Source organism: Macaca nemestrina, chromosome 7, assembly GCF_043159975.1.
Source record: "Macaca nemestrina isolate mMacNem1 chromosome 7, mMacNem.hap1, whole genome shotgun sequence".
In the NCBI taxonomy this organism is placed as follows: domain Eukaryota; kingdom Metazoa; phylum Chordata; class Mammalia; order Primates; family Cercopithecidae; genus Macaca; species Macaca nemestrina.
The window spans coordinates 40,528,129-40,538,601 of record NC_092131.1 but is presented as its reverse complement, the minus strand read 5'-3'; the positions used below and the strand labels follow the sequence as shown (position 1 = coordinate 40,538,601).

Genomic DNA, 10,473 nt, shown 5'->3' with positions numbered 1-10,473 from the left:
TAAATAAATAAATAAATAAAAGTCAGCAGCGGGCAAGCTCTCAGGAGAGACTATGCGAAGAGCCTAGTGTTCTAGGGCTGCCATGACAAATTGCCACAAACTGCAGGGCTGAAATCAACACAGTTCAGGAGGACAGAAGTCCAAAACCAAGGTGTTGGCAGAGTTGGTTCCTTCTGGAAGCTCTGAGGGAGAATCTCGGGCTTCTCTGCTGCCTTGTGGTGGTCACCAGCAACCCTGGGTGTTCCTGGGTTTGTAGGGGCATCACTCCAATCTCTGTCTTTGTGGTCGCATGGTATTTTCCCTGTCTGTGTGTCTTTGTTTTCTCTTTTATAAAGTTCCCAGTCATTCAATTTAGGGCCTCCCACCCTCATCTAGGTATGACCTCATTTTAAGTAATTATGTCTGCAGATAAGCTGCTTCCACATAACGTCACATTCTGAGCTTCTTGGTGAGCTTCAATGTTCAGGAGACACCATTCAACCTAGTCCTCTCTATTTTTCTGTTTTGTTCAATAAATAGGGATGGCACTATTAGAACATTCTGATTCTTCCTTAACCAGCCATGTCCCAACTCAGGAAGTTGATGCCCATCTTACAAGGAGGGCCAGAAAAAGGGAGCAAGGCACATGGAGGTATCCTCAGAACTGAAGGATGGCTGCTGGCAGACACTCAGAAACAGGTGCTGGGCCTGGAGGGTGGAAGTATATACCATGGTAGCTGCATGGTTTGGGATCAAAATACTTGTATTTTAGTGAGCATGAGAATAAGAGTAAGAGTAGGATAGAGGTTGAAGAGAAAAGGGAGGGAGAAAGATGGCTTAATCACACACAAAAAGTAAGTGGTTCAGAATTAATTTAACTTGGAATAAATGATTTTTTTCAAAGAAAATTTTAAAGTTGGAGGTATAAAGGAAAACATGAGTGAATACAGAGATGTACTTTGATCCTAATTGTGAAGTCTATATAGTTAAAACTAAAATGGAATATAAATTAAAGACAAATGAGATGCATCCTATAATTCAACAACAACAACAGAAAACTCATTAAAACTCATCTGGAGTATGAATGGACAAAATATCAAAAAAAAATTTTGTGGGGGAAAAAAGAGGAGGAGGGTGAACTTAAAAAAAATCAGTCATCACTATATTTCATTGGGGTAAAGACAAGAAAAGTTGGCCAGGGTAATAGAATAGACATACTCTACAGAAACAGATTCAAGCTGTTTAAGGACTTGATATAAGATGAATAAGCTTCAACACAATGCTACAAGAAAGAATCACTGTTTAACAAATACCATCTAAGTGGGTCTTAAAAAGCCGGAGGAAATGGAAAAGCAATGTTTTTCCACTGTAATGAGAAGAAAACATTTTGACTATTGACGAAATTAGATATCGGAGACAGGATGGATGAATCTAAATGTGTTTTTAAAAGCCTTTTGTGCCACAGAAAGTAATAAAGCAAACACAAAAATGAAAGCCACAGATGGGGGAGAAATATATGTGGCAGATTAAGCTTTCTGTCCAAAATAGCTAAAGAACTGATCTAACTATAAAAGGCCAGTATCCTGCTCCTTTTTGATAAGTACTCGAAGGAAGTGAGCAGAGTTTACACACCATACTTAGAAAAATAGGCAACCCCACCATGCATCTTGAATTTGCAATTTGAGTGAATTTTATAATGTTTTAAAAAATTAATATAAATGATAAAACAATGTTTGATTGTTCAAATTTCCTGGATACTCATTTGGCAAAACCTACGAAACAGTTCCTATCCTGATTCCATATCCTAATTCAAAGGAAGTAGCTAAAGAAAACAGAACAAAGTCATTTCTACAAAGTGTTCATTGCAGTATTATTCGAATAGAAAAAAATAAAAACTAACCACTTGCACAGTGATTTCTAAATCAATGTTTCTTAAAACAGGGCCTAAGGACTGTCTATATCAGAGAAGAATCGCTGATGAAAGCCTGAGAATATTCATTTTATCAAGAAGGTCAGTTTATGAAACCCCACTGAAAGTTCGAGAGCCACTAGACTCTACGCAAACCACAGACCATGAGAACATTTGGAGGACTAAAGAATGTTTCAGGTAACAGACCTGTTCATGCATAGAAGTGAGAAGAAGGAATAATGATGACAGCAGAGAGAACACCAAACCCTACAGGCAGTGTCTTGGTCCGTGTTTTGTTGCTTATAACAGAATATCTGAAACTGGGTAATTTATAAAGAAAAGGGATTTATTTTGTGCTGTTATGGAGTTGAGAAGTCCAAGGTCCAGGGGGTGCATCTAGTGAGGGCCTTCTTGCTGGTGGGAACTCTCTGCAGAGTCCTGAGGTGGTGCAGGGCATCACATGCTGACGGGCTGGGCATGCTAATGTGCTAGCTCAGGCCTCTCTTCCTCTTCTCTCTCTCTCTCTTTTTTTTTTTTTTTTTTTTTTTTTGGTGAGATGGAGTCTCACTCTGTCACCCAGGCTGGAGTGCAATAGCGCCATCTCAGCTCACTGCAACTTCTTCCTCCTGGGTTCAAGCAATTCTCCTGCCTCAGCCTCCCGAGTAGCTGGGATTACAGGCACCTGCCACCATGCCTGGCTAATTTTTGTATTTTTAGTAGAGATGGGGTTTTACCAAGTTGGCCAGGCTGGTCTCAAACTCCTGACCTCAGGTGATCCACTCGCTTCAGCCTCCCAAAGTGCTGGGATTACAGGCGTGAACCACCGCACCCAGGTTCTTCCTCTTCTTATAAAGCTACCAGCTCCACTCCCATGATAGCCCATTAATCCATTAACCCATTAATCTATGAATGGATTAACCCATTCATGAGGGCAGAGCTCTCATGATCCAATCACCTTTTAAAAGCCCCTCCTCTCCATACTGCCACACTGGGGATGAAGTTTCAATATGAGTTTTGGAGGGGACATTCAAACCATAGCAGGCAGCAACAGCACCTGTCTGAGATGCCCACAGGGCAGTGGCCACAAGAGGGTATGGCGGCTAAAGTCATCGGAGTTTTGCAACACTGTGCTTTGTTTAAAAACTAATTATGGTCATATGAGTTTTCATTTATTTATCAAAGTCCCAGGGAGGTCACTGGAAGCAATAACAGAACACCTACAAAGAATCTCCAGGACCCTTGCCTCAAGTCATTGTTTTCTGGATGTCACCCCTTCCCTTTCTCTGTCTTGCACTCCCAGTCCCTGGGTGACTAACAGGCCCTTTCTGCTTTAGACTCTGCCCAAGGCCTCCCATCCCATAGGCATCACCCCACCGTGTCCTTGGCCATGTCCACTGGTGGTGCCAGCGGGTGGAGGTGTTGTTCTCTCATTAGGACAGTTCACTGACCACATATTTTTGCATCAAATAAGGGGGAAAAAGAGCTTAGCAGGCAGTCCACTGGAGACTGCAGATGGTTAAGTATTTCCTTTTGAGGATGGGGAGGCGAGGCAGGTCTGACGGGATGTGTTGTTAAAGCAGTTGTGAGCTTCTCTGGCTCCCAGAGGGCTTACTTCCCTAAGGGCTGATTCCCAAGGCACAGAAATGCCACCGTAGCTCTACTTCCCACATAAGCCTCTTTACTGGAACCTACTGATCCATTCTTGCCCGGAGTCTTGGGGCTTCTTGCCAGTATCTGTGAATGTCACAAGATACTACCGTCCAGCCAAGGTTGGCCAACCTCCTCTAAGAAGGCTGGGCAAATGCCCAGGATGCCAGGCCAGTAGGCGCCTGTGTGGGAGGGGAGAGTTTACTCTACCACGGAGTAGCTGGGGGATATTGGGGTAGCCAGGCTTAGCCCAGCAACATATCAAGGTTTTATTCGTTGCTTTCTGCAGCCGTAAGGGAGAATACAACTCCTCCTTTCAAGCGAGCACATCTGTTCCCTGGCCCTGCAATACCAGCTCTCACCCCTTCCTGGCTCCCTCACAGCTGCCCCCTCTAGGTGGTACCCAGTCTTCTGCAGCCTTGCACGGTCCAGCAGAGGGAGCCCCTTTCCATATGGAGACCAGGCTGGGGAGAGTTTCTTCAGGACACCAGAGTGGGCATTAGGAAACTGTCAGTCGTTCCCAGCCTCCCTCTGGCACCCGAGAATCTCACTGCCACCCCCAGTCCTTCCACAAGTTCCTCCCACAGGGTCAGAAACCAGCCCAGAGAGCAGGTTCCCAGACCTCTGTGCAATGAGTTGCCCTCTGGAGGGAGAGAGGAGAGGAGAGAAACGGCAGAGAAGACACCAGGCAGGCCAGGCGTGGTAGCTCACACTTGCCATCCCAGCTCTTTGGGAGGCTGAGGTGGGAGGATCACATGAGCCCAGGAATTTCAGACCAGCCTGGGCGACAAAGTGAGACCTCATCTCTACAAAAAATTAAAAATATTAGCCAGGCTTGGTGGCACACACCTGTAGTCCCAGCTACATGGGAGGCTGAGGTGGGAGAATCACTTGAACCCAGAGGTCAAGGCTGCAGTGAGCCATGATTGTACCACTGCACTCCAGTCTGGGTGATAGAGCCAGACCCTGTCTCAAAAAAAAAAAAAAAAAAAAAAAAAAAGACACATAGCAGATGACTGGCGTCCTGTTGTGACTTATATAATGGACCTTTCTTTCATCTTTAACCCCAAAGTACTTCTTGAGTGCCTACCTTTGTGCCAAATGCTGTGCTGGGAAGCTGCAATTATGAACACACAGACGTGAGTCTGCCTTCACGGAACTTGCAGTCCATGTGGGGAGGCAAAAAATAAACAAATGAGCCAAGTCACAAAATCATGTGAAATTGTAGTGAGTATGCAGAAGGAAATACACAGGTGCAGCGATGGGAAATAAGCGGGCTTCTGCTTCAGATAAGATGGTCAGGGAAGGCTGAGCTGAGCCTGGTTGGAGGGGTGAGCAGGAGCCAGATCAGGCAGACCAAGTTAGGAGATTTCCATTTTTGTCTGAGTCTAATGGGAAGTGACTGGAGGGCTCTAAGCAAGTGACACAGTCTGACTTCAATGTCCAAGCCTCACGGTGGCTGTACGTCTGAGAATAAGCTGTGCGGGCAGCAGTGGGAGGAAGGAGAGCAGACAGGAGCCTCTGTAGCATCCAGGGGGAAGAGGATGCTGGCTGGGACTTGCTGGAGGAGTGGGGAGAGAGAGGTGGGAGGAATTGAGATGTATTTGGGAGGTGGTACCTAGAGGACTTACTGATGGGCTGGAGTGAGGAAGAGGAAACAGGGCTGAATCCCAGATTTCCGGCTTGAGCAACCCAAAGACAGGTGGTACCATTAACCACGGTGGAGGAGACTGGTGGGAGGGAGGCAGACAAAGAACGGGGGTTGGGAGGAGGTTTTGTTGGTCTTTAGGCTTGTCCGGATTCCAAAGTCAAGAAAGTCATTATTTATGTGCCTTTCCTATCAGCCTATTAGACCTCATTTTTATATGTGGTTAAACTGTGGTTCAGCCCAGTGAGTCAAGAGGGCTGAGAGACAGTACTAAGGAGCCAGTTTGCTATTTGGGACCCTCTGCTCCCGGGACAAAAGGCTCCCAGTCTAGTGCCCTCGCTCCCCGGCTGTCATCCCCCTCCCAGACATCTCCCCAAGGTCTTTCAAACTATGTTGGCAAAGTTCCCAGGACAGGATGCTCTGGCCCCAAGATGTTTTGTCTCATCCCTAATCTCCCCTGAGCCTCCCTCCTTTTCTCAAAATGCCTTTTCCAGTGCCCTGGCTTTGGTCAGCGTCTAGAAGGTGGGGTGATCAGAGGCTGGACCAGGAACCTGGCAAGCAGAGAGATTTGAGCCTGATGCTGGTTTCGGCTCCCGGCTAGTGTAGGCTCATCAGTTCCCGTCTCTGAGAACTGTAGATTTCTGACTGCAAAATGGGACACAATCCTTCCTTTCTTTATGGGGTAGGAGCTTTGGAGTCAGGAAGATCTCAGTTCAAATCCTAGCCAGCTATGTGACCTTGGGCGGGTCACCTCTCTAAACTACAGTTATATCACCTGAGAAACAGGAATAATAACCTGCTTCCTAGAGGACTCTGGTGAGTATAAAGCAAGATTACAGCCGGGCGCGATGGCTCACGCCTGTAATCCCAGCACGTTGGGAGGTCGAGGTGGGCGGATCGCTTGAAGTCAGGAGTTTGAGACCAGCCTGGCCAACATGGTGAAACCCCATCTCTACTAAAAATAAAAAAAGTAGCCGGGCATGGTAGCCCACGCCTGTAATCCCAGATACTTGGGAAGCTGAAGCAGGAGAATTGCTTGAATCCAGGGGGCGGAGGTTGCAGTGAGCTGAGGTGGTGCCACTGCACTCCAGCCTAGGTGAAAGAGTGAGATTGTCTCTAAAAAAAAAAATAAAATAAAGCAAGATTATGAAATTTTGGATGCTCACACCTAGAGGGTCAAGATACATGGCAGCTAGTGCTATTGTTCTTGCACATTTAAGAAGACCATCCATCCATAAGGAGACAGGCAACAGGTATCAGTTCCTAAAGCAAGTGGGAAATGATAGGATGTGGGACCATGAAACTTAGTCTACATGCCACAAGCCAACACACACACAGACTTCAGGCTGGCCTCTGCAGAGCTAGGAAAGTCCAAAGCACACTGGATATTGTTTTGTGACTTCATTATTTTGTCTCTGTTCCTCAGTGTCCCCATCTGTGAAATGGGGACAATACTTGTGCCTAGCTCATAGGTTGTTATGAAGCTTCAGTGAGCTAGCTTTTTAATTGCTAAATATGTAGGTGTTTAGAATAGTATCAGGAATGGGCTCATGTTCCTCTTGTAGTAGTTGTAGGTTTTCATCAGTATGTGTCCTCTAGAAGGAAACTTTTCTTTAGTGCAGTAGACACTTCTGTTCTCTCAGCTGCAGGGGGGAAGAGTGGATAAGCACTGGGCTAATTACAATTTATAGACTGACAATTTGGGGAAAAGGTGCAAGGTTGAAAGATTCATCCTAGCGTATTAGAGATTGAAAATGAACCTAGGAGTTCCATGAAATTCAATAGTTTCTTTCTTTTCTTTTCTTTCTTTTTTTTTGCATCAGAATTTCTCGTGAAAGTTTCAATAGGTTCTAAACTCCAGACATCAGAGCAGTACCTGTCTACAGTGATGTTTTCTCCAGTCTAGAGCAATATAGGAAAACAACATACACGATGTAGTAGATTTTTCTTAAATCCAAATTTGTTCCATTTTGAGATTTTGAGGTTTTGTTGGTTGTGCTTTTATTTATTTATTTTTTTGTTTTCTTTTGTTTTGTTTTTGAGATGGAGTCTCACTCTGTCGCCCAGGCTGGAGTGCAGTGGCCAAATCTCAGCTTACCGCAAGCTCCGCCTCCCGGGTTCACGCCACTCTCCAGCCTCAGCCTCCCGAGTAGCTGGGACTACAGGCGCCCGCCACCACGCCCGGCTAGCTTTTTGTATTTCTTTTTTTTTTTTTTTTTTAGTGGAGACGGGCTTTCCCTGTGTTAGCCAGGATGGTCTCGATCTCCTGACCTCATGATCCACCCGTCTCGGCCTCCCAAAGTGCTGGGATTACAGGCTTGAGCCACCGCGCCCGGCCTCTTTATGCCTTTAGTGTTAAAATGTCCTCTCTCTTCTCTTCTTTTCTTTTCTTTTGAGACAGGGTCTCACTCTGTCCACCCAGGCTGAGGTGCAGTGGTGTGATCTTGGCTTGCTGCAGCCTTAACTTCCCAGGCTCAACCGATCCTCCTATCTCAGCCTCCCGAGTAGCTGGGACCACAGGTGTGTGCCAGCCCCAGCTAATTTTTGTATTTTTTGGTAGAGACAGGGTTTCACCATGTTGGCCAGGCTGGTCTTGAACTCCTGGCCTTGAGTGATCCACCTGCCTCAGCCTCCCAAGTGCTGGGATTACAGGCGTGAGCTACCACTCCCGGGCTTAGCTGGGTAATTATGAGAAGCATCTGCATTTTCTTTATTGTGTTGGTGATGATCTGCACATATCCAAAGAACTAAAAATAAATGGCAGGAAGTCTGACTTCTTTGAAGCTGGGTAAATATTTATTTTCCCAAAGATCGAACCTCCTTTATACGGATGTAAAGTTACATTCAATGTGCCTTAGGTCTGCAGACTGTAGTCTATGGCTCAAATATACAGGTGGTCAGGATTTACACTGAAACTGTTAGCTGTAAAATTATTGTCCCCTGAAAAAAAAATTTCTGTCCCACTCACCTTGATCCACTACTGGATCGTAGCCAGGGCATAAAAGACACTCCGTATTGGGCGTGTGGCTCACACCCGTAAGCCCGGCACCTTAGAAGACCGAGGTGGGCAGATCACTTGAAGCCAGGAGTTTGAGACCAGCCTGGCCAACAGGGTGAAAATCCATCTCTACTAAACATACAAAAATCAATTGGGCATAGTGGTGCACGTCTGTAGTCTCGGCTACTTGGGTGACTGAGGCACGAGAATCACTTGAACCTGGGAGCCAAAGGTTGCAGTGAGTTGAGATCATGCCACTGCACTCCAGCCTGGGCAACAAAGTAGTTTTTTCCTGTCTCAGGGGGGAAAAAAAGACACTCCCAGTTTGCCCTGATGCTGCCCTGATTCTATTTCACCTCCAGCCTTGACACACTGAGTAAATGGGCTCCCTTCCCTACGGCCTACTTTCTCCATCTGGCAAATGGGCAGCAGGAAGAGAAGGAAGGGAAAGAAGGCTAAATATTGATCCTAACTGTTGTAGTGTCATTAATCCTTGACAAAGGGCCTCAGAGCTCGGCTTGTCTCTAAATCCACTTTTCTCCAAGCAGAGGGCCAAAATTCCAGGAATAGTAAAGCCACGGGATAAAAATGGAGCAGCAACTTTTCCTTAAATATTTTGGAGAGAAATAAATATGAATATAATACAGAGTAGAACGCAACATTTTGATGAACTTTTTTAAATGAAAAATTCACCTGAAAAGAGATTTCTCAGCTGTGGCTGCTGCTCTAGATCAAGGTAACCAACTTGGGGTCCAAGTTCTTGCTTCTTTGGCTTAGAGGATGCTGTGATCCTCCAAGTCCTGTGAGGCAATGTCATCTCCTGGGGGCTCAGCACAGGCCAGAGACATTTGGTCAGGGATGAAGATGATTTGTGACAGACAGCAGAGGAAAAGTCAGTCCTCCAAGGCCCTGGCACTCTTCCTTTCCCATTTACCCCCTCCAGAGATAAAAATGCACTGGGCACTGGTCTCCAAGCTCAAGACCCTTTGCTGTGAGCCCAGTGAACCACTGTGTGGGCAGTCACTTACAAAGGGTAACTCCAAGAAAAGGACCCTACGTCATCTACTCCCTAAAACTCAGGCCGACTTCTCCAGTGGCTTCAGTAGACACAGGGCCCTGTGGTGGTTAATTTTATGCGTCAATTTGACTGCCCAGGTGCTTGGCTAAACATTATTTGGGGTATCCTCGAGGGTGTTTCTGGCTGAGATTACTATGTGAATCAATAGACTGAGTGAAGCAGACTGCCTTCCCCATGGTGGGCGGGCCTCGTCCAATCTGTTGGAGGCCTAAATAGAACCGAAAAAGTGGAGTAAGGGAAAAATCAGGCTATCTCTACCTGACTGTCTTTGAGCAGAACGTCGGCCTTCTCCTGCCTTTGGACTCAGACTGGAACTCACAGCATTGGCTCTCCTGAGTCTCCAGCTTGCCAAGGGCGGATCGTGGGACTTCTCAGCCTTCATATACATATGGGGCTGAGACGGTCCCATGATCTGCAGTTGGCTATAAATACCTATCTCCTTCGTATTGGCTCTGTCTCTCCGGAAATTCCAGACCAATATAGGCCCTCTACTTTTAGGGGACCATGAAAATGTTTCAATTTTAATTTCTTTTAAAATTAGAAGAAGATGACTATAATAGTAATGAATACATACAAATGAATCAAGGTTGTATTCCATTTGTCTTTATGCCAATGTAGTCATAAAATGTAACTTTTAACATATTTTTATGGAAGAATGGGCCCACGGAGGCATACGTGTCTAAGCGCCATGAAGGCCATGATGTGGCCCTGCTGACACTCCGCAGCACCCCATCCTTGAGGGTTAGGAGGTCAACCCACTGAACCAAGGGGCACACATTGCCTCCTTGTACCTGGGAGCCTATGTGCACTGGTTGGTTCAGTGGGTTGGCCAGAATGGTGTTTCTACTGCCTTCCACTGACTTTGAAGAAGAGGTTATTTTTGGAGCTATTGTCTTGAGTTTTATCTATTAATAGAAAAATTGTGTGTGTGGGGGTGTGTGTGTGGGTGTGTGTGTGTGTACTTCTGCCTAGCGGTGCAGAAGGCAGAGTGAACCAGAAGCAGGCCTAAGATAAGGAACAGCTTCTCCTTCCAAAGAAGGTGACTAGCAAGGAGCCCTTGTCCCTGCCTCCACAACCAGTTTTCCTCTGTGTCCTGTCCTGGTTCTTGTCTAATTAGGTTGACCTCTCTCTCCTGTAGACCAGGACCAAGTATTCAGTGAGCATACATGATGTGTCACATACAGTTTAGGGAGCGTAAAGATAAACAACAGGAC

The 10,473-nt window shown here is 46.1% G+C and overlaps 1 long non-coding RNA gene across 1 annotated transcript; it reads left to right on the top strand.

The window, feature by feature from the left end:
* On the top strand, positions 1–2,152 carry LOC105472861 (uncharacterized). The gene is made up of 3 exons (XR_981882.3): positions 1–151; positions 520–678; positions 1,921–2,152. It is a non-coding gene; the product is annotated as an uncharacterized lncRNA (long non-coding RNA).
* The last annotated feature ends 8,321 nt before the right edge of the window (positions 2,153–10,473 follow it).